This window comes from Oncorhynchus mykiss, chromosome 27, assembly GCF_057628025.1.
Source record: "Oncorhynchus mykiss isolate SJ-2025 chromosome 27, ASM5762802v1, whole genome shotgun sequence".
Lineage (NCBI taxonomy): Eukaryota > Metazoa > Chordata > Actinopteri > Salmoniformes > Salmonidae > Oncorhynchus > Oncorhynchus mykiss.
This window is the reverse complement of record NC_143048.1, coordinates 39826284-39840198: the sequence shown is the minus strand read 5'-3', so window position 1 is coordinate 39840198 and position 13915 is coordinate 39826284. Positions and strand designations below refer to the sequence as shown.

The 13915-nt window shown below is 41.7% G+C and overlaps 2 long non-coding RNA genes across 2 annotated transcripts in view; both read left to right on the top strand.

The window, feature by feature from the left end:
* The window catches only part of LOC149971308 (uncharacterized), a 144196-nt gene extending 139486 nt beyond the window's left edge, over positions 1–4710 (top strand). The window contains exons 2-3 of the long non-coding RNA XR_016492525.1: positions 4353–4476; positions 4603–4710. This is a non-coding gene — a long non-coding RNA (uncharacterized LOC149971308). The remainder of the gene's footprint in view (positions 1–4352; positions 4477–4602) is intronic.
* Positions 4711–8463: 3753 nt separating this feature from the next.
* On the top strand, positions 8464–10642 carry LOC149971307 (uncharacterized). The gene is made up of 2 exons (XR_016492524.1): positions 8464–8623; positions 9146–10642. It is a non-coding gene; the product is annotated as an uncharacterized LOC149971307 (long non-coding RNA).
* Positions 10643–13915: the final 3273 nt, after the last annotated feature.

Here is a 13915-nt window from a genome sequence, read left to right as displayed (position 1 = left end):
ATTGGGCGACAATAGCTTAGAGCTAGCCCTCAGCGCTGACAAGGCAACAGAGCCGTGATGACTTCCAGTATCTTGTCATTGGTTGCTCTGGGAGAGCTTAATGTAAACCCAACACCGTTGACTTAATGTGAACTCACACTGAGAGAGGAGACTCTTTGATATGCATATAGGGAGTGGACAGTAGGCAGACAGATGGGTTCTTGAGCAGACTGCACGCTGAAGGGTCTGACACCCAATATGAACTGATATCCTGCTAACAGGGAGCATGATAAGGCTGCATTTGTCTGACTGAATTTGTAATAGAAAAGGCATATAACAGCAGACATTGTACAGAGACAAGACCAGACAGTAGACCGATGTAGAGTGCCACAGCTCAGCCATGACATACCATTACATAGCATAAAACCACAGTGTTGCTAAAAAACACCTCAACTAAATCTTAGCTACGTCAACACCTTATCTAATTAACCTGACGTCCTACTGAAATTAATCAGCAGTAACTGTGCCTTGTAAGGTGAGGGAGGAAGCACATGTTTTTTATGAGCATGCTCTTCTTTCTATTGCATCATCTTGGATGACTGTCATTCATATTCCATTCGCCCAGTTCAATCTAACCATCGATAGGTTTAGACTGCTACATGATACTCTAATTTTCCAGGTACCCATCATGAGGTTCCTACAACCTAGCCTATGAATGAAATGTTTACAACATACAGGTGGTGCAGAGGTCAAGAGAAATTTGAGTAATCGAAGTGACAGACAGTGACACATTCAATACCGCATTGCACACTCTTGCCTGCATCTAGCTGATTTAGGATGTAATCGCTAGTCCAAGAGTTGCAAATGTGAGTTTCTACTCAATATATTTAGGTGTGTTTATCCCTGCTTCAATACAATACACAGTACAACACAATACACAATACACAGGGACTATGCTGGTATACTTGGAACATGTAGGTATTGCAGACTCAGTCAAGGAAAGATTGAAAATGTCAGTGTTGACACTTGTCAGTTGGTCTGCGCATGCTCTGAGTACACATCCTGATAATCCGTCTGGCCCAGCGGCCTTGTGAATGTTGACCTGTTTAAAGGTCTTGCTCACATCGGCTACGGAGAGCGTGATCACACAGTCGTCCGGAACAGCTAGTGCTCTCATGCATGCTTCATTGTTGCTTGCCTCGAAGAGTGCATAAAAGGCATTTAGCTCATCTGGTAGGCTTTTGTCACTGGGCAGTTCGCGGCTGGGTTTCCATTTGCAGTCCTTAATAGTGTGCAAGCCCTGCCACATCCGACGAGCACAAGAAGCCAGCGCATAGTAGCAGTTGCATCAAGCGGAAGCAGGATGAGCAGGATGAGTGTGCAGACCCGGACAGCTTAAATCAAATCAAATTTTGTTTGTCACATGCGTCGAATAAACCAGGTGTGAACCTTATTGTGAAATACTTACTTTACAGGCCCTTAACCAACAATGCAGTTTTAAGAAAAATACCCCGAAAAATGTTGACTGTTGTTTCTAGCCTCTAATTGGTGTCATCTGAGCTGATGCTTCAGCCTGAGGCGTGCCCCTCAGGGTTCCTTTCTGAACTGGCTCCACCTAACATACTCTAAACTTTTGGAAAATTTTTCCATTACTATTTTGTTTTTGGATTGGCCATGTTATTTGGAGAGAAGTAGGAAGTGTTTTCAAACATTTATATCAATTGTTGTTTGTTTTGCCCTTGCTGATGTGTGATTGATTGATTTATGCATGGGGTGGAGCGGGTCCAAGCCTATGTCCCCGACGCTGTGTGGAACAACTACATAATGGTGAGCTTCCTGTTCCTGCCTAGAAATACATGAAAACCTTTACATGTAGTATACTGCAGCTGCATCATATCATTCCAATCCAGAGAGAGAGATACAGAGAAAAGATGTAGAAAGATGGATCGGAGGAAACGTGGAGATAGAGAGACTAGAGAGGTAATCTTCCTTTCTCAGAGATTAAAGAGGTGTTGAGATCCCATGGGACCTTATTTGGGTGTTACACTGTGGTGTAAAGAGCTTCTGAGCAGATGAAAGTTTAGATTGGTCGCCTCACTGCTGGGCCTTGTCCTGGTTGGATCCCTGGGGTTGGGTATGAAGGAGGAGGATGGGGTGCAGTCATTTGGGAGAAAAAAATATACCCGACAGGAGAGGAATGAAGGAGAGATGAAAAGATGGAAAACAACCTCAGGGGAAAAGGAGGAGAGAAGTTGAAGGAGATGAGAGGAACAGAAGGAGAGGTTGGAGATGAGAGGAACAGAACGAGAGAAGTTGGAGGAGATGAGAGGACAAGGAGGAGAGAAGTTGGAGGAGATGAGAGGAATAGGAGATGAGAGGAACAGGAGGAGAGTTGGAGGAGATGAGAGGAACAGAATGAGAGGTTGGAGATGAGAGGAACAGAAAGAGATATGTTGGAGGAGATGAGAGGAACAGGAGGAGAGAAGTTGGAGGAGATGAGAGGAACAGGAGGAGAGAAGCTGGAGGAGATGAGAGGAACAGGAGGAGAGTTGGAGGAGATGAGAGGAACAGGAGGAGAGAAGTTGGAGGAGATGAGAGGAACAGGAGGAGAGAAGCTGGAGGAGATGAGAGGAACAGGAGGAGAGTTGGAGGAGATGAGAGGAACAGGAGGAGAGTTGGAGGAGATGAGAGGAACAGGAGGAGAGTTGGAGGAGATGAGAGGAACAGGGTGGAGAGTTGGAGGAGATGAGAGGAACAGGAAGAGAGTTGGAGGAGATGAGAGGAACAGGAGGAGAGTTGGAGGAGATGAGAGGAACAGGAGGAGAGTTGGAGGATATGAGAGGAACAGGAAGAGAGTTGGAGGAGATGAGGGTAAAAGGGAGGAGAGAAGACCAAATGAGAGGAGAGGATATGAGGGAAGAGCAGAAGAGGAGGAGGAGGAGTGTAGCCCTCCTTAGCCCTGACAATGACGAGGCGATAAGATCTAAAATTACTTCTAGATACACCAGTGACTCCTCTCTCTCTCTCTCTCTCTCTCTCTCTCTCTCTCTCTCTCTCTCTCTCTCTACCCCCACATCCCAGTTGGAGAACAGAGATAACGAGGGAGAGAGAGAAAAATAGCTCTAAATTGTACTGGGCTGGTCTGAACATTCTGTCCTTAGGGGATTAGTAATTAATTGTGGTTTGGAATTTCTCTTTTTAGGGCTCTGTGCTGCTGCAGTGTGTAATTGTGCATGTGAGCTATTTTAGTATGAGAAGGAGGAATACCCTCATGTACAGAGATAGGGTCATTAGGACAATAATCTCACAACCTTTTCCCCTTTTCTCTCCACTCTACAGAATGGACTCTTGCAAAGCCATTGTTAACAGAGAGAGTATGGCAACATCAAAAGGTTGGGGAATGGAGCAATATTTCTGTAATCCAACCAGTGGAAAGTGTCCTTTTGAATTCAAACAATATGATGTCAGATCAGTTGGTGTCTGGGACATTATATCTGATGAATGTCTACATATTCTAGTTATCAGATTCACATGGAATTGTTGTGAAATTTAAATGTTTAAATATGGAACTATTACTATCTGATTTTAGCTTCTAAATTAGATTGTTTTCATCAGTTTACTATGGGTAAACCAGTCTTCCATCTTCGACCCATCTATTGAAGCCCAGCTCAGAGTAAATATATATATTTTCATTTTCCTTTTCCCGAATGGCGGTTATTAGAATGCATAAGATTCTGTATTCATGGTAGCATAGCTTCTCAAGGTCCGATAGACCCAATCCCTTTGTCTCTCAGTCTTCTCGCACTTTCATTCAAACCCGACCCCCTTCCTTTGTGTAACCAGCCGTGATATCGGGTTAGCCCACTAGGCGCTTTTCATGACATGATTAGTAATCAATGTGTGATCTATCCTGTGTATATATATGGTATTATGTGTGATTATTTAGGTAATTAGTAAATAAATAATTAAGCCAATTTCTGTATTGCTGATTCAACTTAGGGTTTGTGCAGATATAAAAAAAATATATACAACGTTCAGATGAGATTGAATAAGGTGACGATTAATAATTGACTGCTACTGATACAAAAGATCCTCAGATCTTTAAGAGTTTATTTGGAAGACAGCAGCTCTATAAACACTTTTCCGTGATGCCCCAGGTTATCAATGAGTTAATTGTTGCATGGTTTAATTAAATCACGTATTCAATCAATCGTTAGGTAATCAATTTGATAAAAGAGCCTGTCATATAAATGAATCAGTCAGAGACATGACAACTGTATGAGTAGGAACATGTTATTCCTCCTTTTCTTCTGCCCAGCGTGCTTTACGTTGTGCTGTTCAACTAGATGATTATTTTCCCATTGACCATTCAGGAAGTACAAGTGGCAGCTCGTTAGCAGCATGTTGAGATGTACCTGCCAGCAGACAAGCTTGGTTTACACATCGGGGTGGAGCTATTCTACCTATTCAAAGACCTGCGGTCACAACTGCTTACAGGTACACCCAACAGCGAAAGCTTGTCATTCACAAACAGACAACGTATACATATTCATAAACAACTTCAAAGGGGTTTATTTCCCTATTTATTTTAGTTGTGACTTTTGTGTGTGTGTGTTTCCTCAGTCGACGTAACCCCATGGGTCTGATGGTTGCACTTGATGACAACAACAGAGCAGCAGGAGAGCTATTCTGGTATGACGGAGTCTCTGGAGGTATTTCAACAAAGTCAGGTGGAGTTAGTGCGTACGTGTGTGTTTGTGTACATACATGTGTTTGTGTACGTCTACCCGCATCCTGTTATGCCATAGAGAATCGTGTCACCTACTTTGTCGCTTTGATCTCACCCAGAGAAACTGTTGACATTGGAAGTTGCACAATCGATCAGAGTTAGCCCATTCACACTGCTCAGTTTGAAGGTCAGTACCTGTACTGGGTTTGGGTCAAACAATCCAGCTTTGAACCACATGGTAACGTTATCTACAGTATATGTGACCGACCGGCTCGGTCCTATGTAGCAAAATTTGAAATTGTGTTTATTACATTGGATAAAAGTAGAGACTCAAGCTGGAAATGGTATATAATACACTACAGTTGAGGAACAATGGGAAAGTAATTCTGCTTTGAAAGTTGATACATGTGTAATTGTAAAATGGCACTTGAATATTTTCGTAAAACCGCTGGAGAGGTTTCTTTGTCTACAGTCTTGACCAAAGGTTTTGAGAATGACACAAATATAAATTTTCACAAAGTCTGCTGCCTCAGTTTGTATGATGGCAATTTGCATATACTCGAGAATGTAATGAAGAGTGATCAGATGAATTGCAATTAATTGCAAAGTCCCTCTTTGCCATGCAAAATAAACTGAACACCCCAAAAATATTTCCACTGCATTTCAGTCCTGCCACAAAAGGACCAGCTGACATCATGTCAGTGATTCTCTCATTAACGCAGGTGTGAGTGTTGACAAGGACAAGACTGGAGATCACTCTGTCATGCTGATTGAGTTCGAATAACAGACTGGAAGCTTCAAAGGGAGGGTGGTTCTAGGAATCATTGTTTTTCCTCTGTCAACCATGGTTACCTGCAAGGAAACACGTGCCGTCACCATTGCTTTGCACAAAAAGTGCTTCACAGGCAAGGATATTGCTGCCAGTAAGATTGCACCTAAATCAACCATTTATCGGATCATCAAGAACTTCAAGGAGAGCGGTTCAATTGTTGTAAAGAAGGCTTCAGAGTGCCCAAGAAAGTCCAGCAAGCTCCAGGACCGTTTCCTAAAGTTGATTCAGCGGCGGGATCGGGGCACCACCAGTACAGAGCTTGCTCAGGAATGGCAGCAGGAAGGTGTGAGTGCATCTGCACGCACAGTGAGGTGAAGACATTTGAAGGATGGTCTGATGTCAAGAAGGGCAGCAAAGAAGCCACTTCTCTCCAGGAAAAATATCAAGGACAGACTGATGTTCTGCAAAAGGTACAGGGATTGGACTGCTGAGGACTGGGGTGAAGTCATTTTCTCTGATGAAACCCCTTTCCGATTGTTTGGGGCATCCGGAAAAAAGCTTGTCCGGAGAAGACAAGGTGAGCGCTAACATCAGTCCTGTGTCATGCCAACAGTAAAGCATCCTGAGACCATTCATGTGTGGGGTTGCTTCTCCGCCAAGGGAGTGGGCTCACTCACAATTTTGCCTAAGAACACAGCCATGAGTAAAGAATGGTACCAACACATCCTCCGAGAGCAAATTCTCCCAACCTTCCAGGAATAGTTTGGTGACGAACAATGCCTTTTCCAGCATGATAGAGCACCTTGCCTTAAAGCAAAAGTGATAACTAAGTGGCTCGGGGAACAAAACATCGATATTTTGGGTCCATGGCCAGGAAACTCCCAAGACCTTAATCCCATTGAGAACTTGTGGTCAATCCTCAAGAGGCGGATGGACAAACAAAAACCCACAAATTCTGACAAACTCCAAAAATGTATTATGCAAGAATGGGCTGCCATCAGTCAGAATGTGGCCCAGAAGTTAATTGACAGCATGCCAGGGCGGATTGCAGAGGTCTTGAAAAAGAAGGGTCAACACTGCAAATATTGACTCTTTGCATCAACTTCATGTAATTGTCAATAAAAGCCTTTGGCACTTATGAAATGCTAATAATTATACTTTAGTATTCCATAGTAACATCTGACAAAAATATCTAAAGACACTGAAGCTGCAAACTTTGTGGAAATTAATATCTGTGTCATTCTCAAAACTTTTGGCCACGACAGTACACCCATTCAGCATCATTCACACCCTCTTATTAAGCCTTAGCCCCACCAATCTCTTTAAGGATTAAAATGTGAAGCCATGTACTAAACAACCAATGATTTGATGACTAAATGTTGATTTATACAACGTCTAGGATAAAGTCTTGAAGTGAAATCATGAAATCAAGGTCATAGATATTCTATTGTTGTCCGACATCAAACTTGTTGTTATGAAAAAGTATGAACACCAAAACAACAGAATGCATGAAATCAGCAGCCCAGGGGTTCAAAATAACATAACTAGTGGTTATCTGCTTTGAGTAAACCAATAAACTTCAAACATGATTTAGTATATGTCAATCTAGCAAACCAGGAAACTAAAAACAACTTTCTAAACAGTGTTTTGGTTTGTTTTAGCTTGTTAGCTAGCTAGCTAATGTTAAGTTAGCTGGCTAGCCAGTTCAAATAATTACCATAGCCATATAGCTGACAACATCTTATTTTGTATTCATTATTACAGGAAAATAAACTCACAGCAAGTTAATGGCTAGCCAATTAAAGTTACAGTTGTGAGTGTGATGAAAGCAGGGCATTCTACAGGAGAACATTAGAACTTGTACACTGTCTCATTGGCCTAACGTTATATCCTAATTTGACTTCTGTTTAGCTAGCTGGCTACTACCCTGCATGAATCTGCAGGTAGCTAACCAGCATGTTCAACGTTAGCTTGTACATTAGGGTATAACTAGCAATGCAAATGGCTCTGAGATATAAACAATATTACTACACAGATAATATACGTAACATTAGCTAGCGAGCCAGCCAGCTAACATTAGCTAGCTAGCCAACAGTACATTTTAACTTGAAATGAAAATTACTTTCTGACAAAATTAGAAAAGTATAATATCTGTAAATGTAGTTAGCTCCACTATCTTACCCATATACATGGATGGAGGCTTATCCCCCTGTGTCACGGATGCCATTGTTGCCCTTAGTTTGAAGATGTAATCCGGAGACAGGTGTTTTATACAACAGCCTTCTGTGTGTTATTCATATTTGCAATCAAACACCAGCATCTTCTTAGCTATCATACTCTAATTTCACCAGGATTTCCACAGATTTCCAAGCTCAGTCCTTCAGAAAGTGGAGAGCAAAGTTTTTGCAACTCTACTATGTGAAATCCTTCAAAAAAGCTTTGTTAGAAAGGATTACCAAAACATACTGATCAGCTCATGTTATATACAGAAGTGTGCTACATGGCAGACTAATCTGAACTCATCTCTCAGTATGTCCAGCCCCACCCTTATCTCAGCCAATCATGGAAGGTTCTTTGCTTTTTCCGTGGCTAAACTAGGCTCGTGATTTAACTACTTTGTTTGTATTTACAGATGGCATACATTTGTTATTAAGGCACATGAAAGTTCACATGTTACAGAATACATTTCTGCCAAAAAATTGATTTAGATTTTTTTTTTAAGTTTACTTTCAAATGCCTCTTCTGTGAAGTAACGACATATGCCTAGTTTGCTGAAACGAGTCACATATGATGTTAGCTATATGATGACATTACCTATGATAAGTGATTGACTGCTAAATGTAATTTGATTTAATTTGATTTAAGTTCTCTGATAACTATTTCATAAGATGTTATTGGTAATACTAAGGTGAGGCAACTCTGACCTAGATCAATTTTGGGGTGTAACCTCATTTTTCTCCTCCTGTATGTTATCCCTCCACAGGGCGTGTTGACCATCCAGGTGATGTATTCTGGGTAGAGTGACCCTAGAAACCTAAAGTTTGAGAACATCTCCGTGATTGGAGTCTCCAGTCCACCCGTGAATGTCAGTCACACACGGCAACAAAGTCATTGTACATCCTTTCAACTATGACAGCAAGCAGGTAACCAAGGCCGTCACTGCTGTTGCTACCCAACATACAGTACATGACTCTCACAGATACAGTTGTCATGTCTTTGCCCTGTTGGGTGAGGTTTAGCATAAACACACATGTACAACAGAACATTCAATTAGGATTTATGCTAGGATCACTTAAGGGTCTGAGCAAAACGCCAGCCTGGGTAAAATGTAAGATTTACCGTGAGGTCTTTGACCCTACAGCCACCGTACTCACCAGTTTCTCCCCAGAAGTCCATAGGTCATCCCTGTAAACTGCCCAAAACCAGGGCATTTTAGCTGTAGACTCATCATGTAGTTATCAACTTAGGATAGTGCCCTAAGCAACACACCACTAAGTAGGAAAACCCTAGGTATGATATTAGACAATGCCATGATAAAGGCATTTTGCCAAGACCTCGGACGTATATAGAATACAGTCCAATTAGATGATTACGATGTGATAACTACATTTTATCTCTTTTGTTTATGCTTTTATTCATTTGGTTTCATTTCCCTTGACACTCAGAAATCCTACCTGGTCGACCACCAGAGGGAGACTGCAATGGCGATTCCCCAACCCGGACATCCCCTGGCAATTCCTGTGATGCTTGGAGCTTCCAAAAAACCCTACTAAGGTAGACCACCAGACGGGGGACTGCAACAGCGAACACCAACTGGACATCTGCTGCCCCGCCTTGGAGTGGCCTTCTTCATTCGCATAAACCTTACCCGGGTCAACCACCAGAGGGGGAACACAACGATGGTCCAAAACTAGGACAACCAACAGTCATTATGTTGGTTAGCAAATGGCAGAATAATCACAAGATTGAACCCAACAAGCAGTGACTGTCATGACATTGCCCTGTTGGGTTGAGTTTATGACCCCCATTAACACCTTTTCCCCTTTTCTATCCACTCACAGAATGGACTCTTGGAAAGCCCTTTGATTAACATAGAGAGAGTAGGGTAACATCAAAAGGTTGGGGGAAGAGTATAATATTTCTGTAATCGAACCAGTCTTAAGTGTTCGTTGATACTTAAAGAATATGATGTCAGATCAGTTGTCGTCTGAGACATTATTACTGATGATAGGATTACATAAATTGTATCTTGGAAAGTCTACACATTCTAGTTATCAGATTCACGTGGAATTGTTGTGCAATTTAAATATTTAAATATGAAACGATTTTTGAAAAGATTGAATGTAATTTTAGCTTCCAAATAAGATAAACTATGCTCACTCAGTGGCCACTCCCAAGTGAACAGATATTGGTTGAGAACTATGAAAAACACCCTTCTCTCCCCCAATACAAGAGCCCGTTGGCGGAAGTCAACCTCAGTTCCCGATGATGTGAGGACTGGTGTCCATACGTTTAAAAGAGCTAATTTCAACATGGAGGTGACGATGGCCACACTGTAAGGATTAATTTATACTACACCAGCTAGAATTCCGTGCGAGCTGGTTATGGCAAAATGGTATGATCTTTGAACTCTCATTCACTAAAGAAGAAGTGATACATCGTAAAAGTCGAGTTATCAGCTGCAGCTGTAAACGTACGTGGCCTGAGAAAGGACAAACAAACTCCTAATCAGAAAGACAGGGTACAACATATCCACCTTACAACACTACGAACAGACAGATTCTACAAAGGACAGGGGCGATCTCTGCTGGGAAAACCATTCCACCATCGTCGACCCCTCTATCGAAGTACAGCTCAGTGTAAAGATATATCTTGCATTTTCCTTTTCCAAATGGGCGGTTATTAGAATGCATAAGATTCTGCATTTACGTTAGCATAGCTTTTCAAGGTCCAATGGAGACCCAATCTCCTTTGAACCTCAGTGTCCTGCTTTTTCAATCAAACCCAACCCCCTTTCTTTGTGTAACCAGCCGTCATATAAGTTTCATCTGCTAGGGACTTTTTCTTTCATGACATGATTAGTAATCAACGTATGATCCATCCTGTATATATGTAATTCTGCGTGAGTATTTAGGTATTTAGTAAATAAATAATTAAGCCAATTTTTGTATTGCTGATTCAACTTGTTAGCCAGTGAAGATAACCAAGAATTGTAAGACATTCAGATGAGACTGAACAAGATGACGATTAATAATTGGCTGCTATTGATACAAAGATCTTCAGATCTTTAAGAGTGGATATGGGAGATAACCGCTCTATATAAACTAATGCTTCCGTGGTGCCCCAGGTTAGTAATGAGTTAATTGCTGCATGATTTAATTCAATCACATAAACGTTAGATAATCGATTTGATAAAATTGCCTGTCATATAATTGAATCAGTCAGAGACATGACACAGTGGAGCAGGGCAACTTGAGAGAACGACCCGTCACTGATCAGTTCTTTCTTTCTGTATCTGTCTTACCTCAGAGAGATAGTTCAGAGATACCAAGCCCAACATAAGCAGTAGGAGAGGATACATGAATATCATTCATGTCAACAATGAGAAGGCAGTCACATTAACAGTTCAAGGTTAGTCTTCCAGAAGAAGATATGGAGATAATTGTTATACATTATGGTCAGTATAGAGGTAGCTACTGACACAGCGATAGGTAGGTAGGTAGGTAGGTATGTATGCACGATAGTGTTAGCTATGTCTCAGACACTGACAGATCAGAGTTACCTACAGTTTAACCTGTCAGGAGGAAGTCTCTGTACTAGGGAGTGATAGAGGGAGAGATATTGTGTGTGTGTCTATGTGTGGAAGTGCAAATGCATTCATGTGTGTGTGTGTGTGTGTGTGTGTCAAAGATATTGCTGCACTCAAACACACATGTAAAAAAGTGCACTTGGTAGGTGATTTATAAAGGATGAAGTGTATTTGAGACTAAACACAGGTGTGTCTGTCATATCTATCCCTCTCGGTCTCTAACCTTGTAACCTGTGAAGGACTGGATAACTTCCTTTCACACATTCTATCATATACGCATTTTACTTTATGAAGACTAATATACTGAGTGTCTTGTAAGCTGATTAGTTTGTGCCCGCCACCCACTTCAGCTTCGATCCATCTCTCTCTCTCTCTCTCTCTCTATCCTCAGTCTCTCTCTCTCTCTCTCCTCAGTCTCTCTCTCTCTCTCTCTCTCTCACGTCCCCCTACACATCTCATTCCCCCTCTGTGACCTACAGTACCTCCCCCTTCCTTCACTCGTCTTGTTCCCCCATCCATCTCACTCCCCCTCTCTCACCTACCTCCCCTCTTGTCCCCTCATCCATCTCACTCCCCCTCTCTCACCTCCCTCCCCCTTCTTTCACCTGCCCCTCTCCCCTCTTGTCCCCCAACATATCTCACTCCCCCTTTCTCACCTACCTCCTCCATCCTTCTCCCTTCTTGATCCTAGGTGTTATATCTGAGAGGTTTGGATCTTATCCTGGGTCAGAACTACACTGTGCGATAGTACCAGGTCATGCCAGAGACCCAGCACTTTGTCTGCTACCCAGAGCTCAATAGTGACTAGATCAAGTGTAATGCCAGAGGCTACATCTGGGAGGTAGGTCAGACACACACACACAGACTCACACACACACACACACACTCACACATATACAGTTTCTCCAAAAGTATTTCATCAACACACACACATACTTTTAATGTCTCTCTCCTGCCCAGGCATTTATCATTGAAGGTGTCCTGTGGTGTTACCACCCTGAGGACTATGACTGCACCCCTACAATGGGGACAGAGCAGCCATCCTGCTGAAGCTTCAACTTCAGCGAAAAGCTAAACCACTGGTCACCAACTGGTCGATCGCGATCCACTTGTCCATCTCCAAGGCATTTCTAGTCAAACCCCCAAACATTTCTGTAAAAAACCCAATTTCCTGGTGAGGAAATCAAGTGCGCTATGCTTCCGCTGGCCAATCAGATTGCTCAGATGACGGAGTCTGCAGTAACGTAGCAGGCATAAAAGAAAGCGACGGCAAAATTGATACTATGAGATTTCAAAACGCTTAAAACCATGACTAGAGAGAGACTGTCAACGAATACAGCAAAGAACTGCTGTTTTTATGAGTGAGTTGGTATTCAACACTTTTATGACATAAAATGCGCTTCCTATTTCCACTCAGCGCTACAACAAGCAGTGCAGCAGTAATGAATGAGTAGGAAAGTGTATCTATAGACTTGCGTTGTTGTTATTATTAGAGGCTTGGGTCTTTTTAATATCAAGGAATATTACACTTTCTCTGTTCATAGGAGTAACGACATGAATTTGTGCATGAGGCAGAAATAATGCGGTGTGACTTGAGTTTCGCCATCAGCTGGAAGACGGTGTCCCTTTTTGGTCAGTGTCAGTGGAGGAAAGGTAGAGCGGAGACTGACCATCAGATGCAGGCACCATCAGCCCAGTAAAATAAAAAGCTAATTATTTTAATCTATGCTCACTCAGCTGTGCCTCACAAGTAATACAACAATGGATATATTACTGGTGTGATCATATAGCCTACCTCAAACTTTTAAATATAATTTAAAGAATTGTCCCGAACAACAATGCATTGGCAAGTAAATTCAAGCAAAGCCAATATGCGATGATACTGTATTGGGCCTACAGCTTACTGCACAAACCTCATTGCTACAGTACTGTTTTCAATTGGTTAACGTTGCATAGGCTTACATTTTTTTATAAAAAATCAGAGAGAATCTTGGCATTTTGACTCCGAAAGTGATCTTGACTCAGAAAAGGATGGTGACCACTGCGCTAAACGCCAAAGACTGGAGTCTGTGGACATAGACACTGTCCAAGTTGAGTTCAAATATCACAGTGTACACCTGCTGCAGTTTAAGGGTCCTTCTTATGGTTGGAATGACTCAGTTACTGTCACATGCACACATCGCTCTCTCAATTCAATTCAATTACAATTAAGTGCTTTATTGGCATGGAAAAAGTTTACAATGCCAATGCTAGTGAATTAGATAATAAACAAAAGTGAAATAATGTACAGTAAACATTAAACTCGGTTACAAAATGAGTTAAACTCAGTTACAAAAAAATTAAGATATTTAAAATGTCATATTATGTCTATATACAATGTTGTAATGATGTGCAAATAGTTAACGTTACAAAAGGTAAAATAAATAGACATAAATATAGGCTGTATTTATAATGGTGTTCGTTCTTCATTATTTGCCCTTTTCTTGTGGCAACAGGTCACAAATCTTGCTGCTGTCTGTATATAGTTAAATATTTCCTTAATGTTGGGTCAGTCACAGTGGTCAGGTCTTCTGCCGCTGATTACTATCTGTTAGGGCCAAATAGCATTCTAATTTCTTTGCAATGT